Source organism: Penaeus chinensis, chromosome 6 (assembly GCF_019202785.1).
Source record: "Penaeus chinensis breed Huanghai No. 1 chromosome 6, ASM1920278v2, whole genome shotgun sequence".
NCBI classification, from domain to species: Eukaryota; Metazoa; Arthropoda; class Malacostraca; order Decapoda; family Penaeidae; genus Penaeus; species Penaeus chinensis.
The window spans coordinates 14405622-14408121 of record NC_061824.1 but is presented as its reverse complement, the minus strand read 5'-3'; the positions used below and the strand labels follow the sequence as shown (position 1 = coordinate 14408121).

The 2500-nt window shown below is 39.2% G+C and overlaps 1 protein-coding gene across 2 annotated transcripts in view; it reads left to right on the top strand.

Annotated features, from left to right (window-relative positions):
- LOC125026536 (diacylglycerol lipase-alpha-like) overlaps positions 1 to 2500 on the top strand; it is a 205031-nt gene that overhangs the window by 166564 nt on the left and 35967 nt on the right. The window lies entirely within an intron of this gene.

Below are 2500 nucleotides of genomic sequence, written 5' to 3'. Positions count from 1 at the left end.
CCATTTTGAAACACCTATATTCATTATTAATAACAAACGTTATGCTTTTAAATTTACTCCTTGTTAAATTCACCTTCATCAGTACTAACACTCACCCACTACAAAAGGAAGATACGTCATTGCATATCAAAACTGCGACTCTGAAGTCTACTACTGCTGTACTCTTCCAAAAAAATCTAGAATTTGTGATCAATATTGATTAGCACAAGCTGATGTTCAGTAATGTATGATCACAATGCCATTGTGAGAGAATGAACTACTAAAAGATGATATTTTAAGCCCTATTTAAATTCATCGCATTTATGACATTAGAAGACTACTTTGCTTCAGTTAGAGGCGTGCTGAGCATATCTGTTGCAGCTATATTTTTATCATATTACTGGTGAACCGAGCATATCCGTTAGCAGTAAGTAATTCCGAAAATGGGAAGCCCGCGAACATGCTGAGTTCACGTCAGATGAATGAGAGTATGAAGTAAAGCTATTTTATTTCATTTGAGCATATATATAAGTTTCTTGTAGGAGGCAGGGTTCGTATTCGTAAAAGAGGCCATTGATTCGACATTTATCTGGAATAGAAACAGAGTCTTCGAGCCAGCAGTTTCGTCTTTGGCTCCCATCTGCTATCCTATTTGAGAGTCTGGAATCACTGGTGGCGTGTCCTGATATATTCAGCAATGAGGCAAAGCCCTTGGGTCTAGGTCTTAGACCGAGACCAAGATCCAGGATGTTGGGGCCTGTTAGGAGAACCAGTTCAGTCGTGGGGAGGACACGGAGAGCTTACATTGGTAGTGTAGTTCATGATTGGTCTGGCAGCAGGAGCCATGAACTCATTCAACAAGAGTGTTTGGAGATGCCGGTACCTGTGTAGTGACTTTAAGACCTTCATACTGCTAGTTATACTTTATGGAAGTGAAACCAGGACGCTGTCTAGTGCTTTGGATTCGCGTTTTGATACCTTTAGTAACAGTAACCGAACCTTGGGGTACAGTTGGCAGGACCATCTGTTCAACTGACGGTTCCATAGTGAGACCGGCATAAGGCCTGTTACATAGACAATCCGGGACCGGCAATTCAGGCTACACTGGCACCTAGCCCGATTCTATGTGTATCACTTTGCCCATCTGGATGTCTCTTCACGAGACAGTCCTGGGTGGAGGAGGCCTTGAAACGACATAGGAAGTCGTGGTTTGGGCAGGTCGGCCCGACTTGTCACGAGGAGCTAGAAATGGGACCCTCGTGGCTGGAAGCAAAGGCTGGAAGCGGCCATGCGCTCTCGTCGGCGTTAACTCCAAATTGGAATTAGTGTGTGTATATATATATATATGTATATATATGTATATATATATATATATATATATATATATATATATATATATGCGCGTATGTATGTGCGTCCATAGAGGGTCTCACGCCAAAACAAACATCATCAGAAATCGCCTCCAAAGTTTAAGGTTCTAATTTAGATTTAATTTTGCATCTTGGTTAAAAAAAATCAAGATAATACTTTGTAAAAGTTTCTGAATAACTGGTACTAGACTTTGCTAAAATAAATATGATATTATTTAGAACTAATTATTGTTTAAAGTACATATCTAGGTTGAAGATTTTATCTTCGCAGAGTGCTCGTCAAAAATTTAGTCCTAATGACTAAATGGCGACTAATCATGTTAGCTGTTCATTGAGAGAATAATTCTATCCACGATCCCCACCGAGAGCACCACTCCATGCAACTGCCCAGCTTGAGAGAGATATATATGGGCTATAAAATCTTTGATTATAATCATAGACCCTGGACCCTGTATTCTTTCGAATCTATATAAAGGCTGGTAGATATCGCATGTCTGACAGTGTCACCACATTTTTGGATTGGGCGCACTGAGGACTGGAAAAAGGTGTAACACATTTCTGTTTTAGAGAGTCTAATCTGATGATTGTATTGCATAGCCGTGAATATATATATGCCTCTAAATCAAAGGCCTTTTTTGTAATATTTCCAAAACTCCTAACACTTTGATACACTATGTTTGCACTCAATGCGTACATTATTGGAACCTGTTGAAACATTTTCTTCAATTCCTATGCCATCAACTTGATACGGTTTGATACACCAGCCAACCAGAGCGCGCCATTTTTCAGATATATTTCACGTAGTCTCATATAGGGATTTATATTTTCCTTAATTATGAATCGCATCGTAAGTTTCTTGATATAACTCTTATTGTAAAGGTGCATCAAATGTTTTTGTGCCTTTTTAGCAGTACATCATGTTCACTCCATATGGGTAAGACTTGAAGTCAATCATAACGATCGCTGGGACACGGTAAGAATTTCCATCGTGTCCGAGTCATATGACGCGGTATTGGCTTCGGTGGGATGAATGTCTTTAAAATCATTCTGTATGTCTATGTTATAACCCTACAAGCTCAAAAATATAAAAGGAAATGCTGTGTATCCTGATTTGTTGATATACCACAATCAATATATCAAGTAAGTGTCCT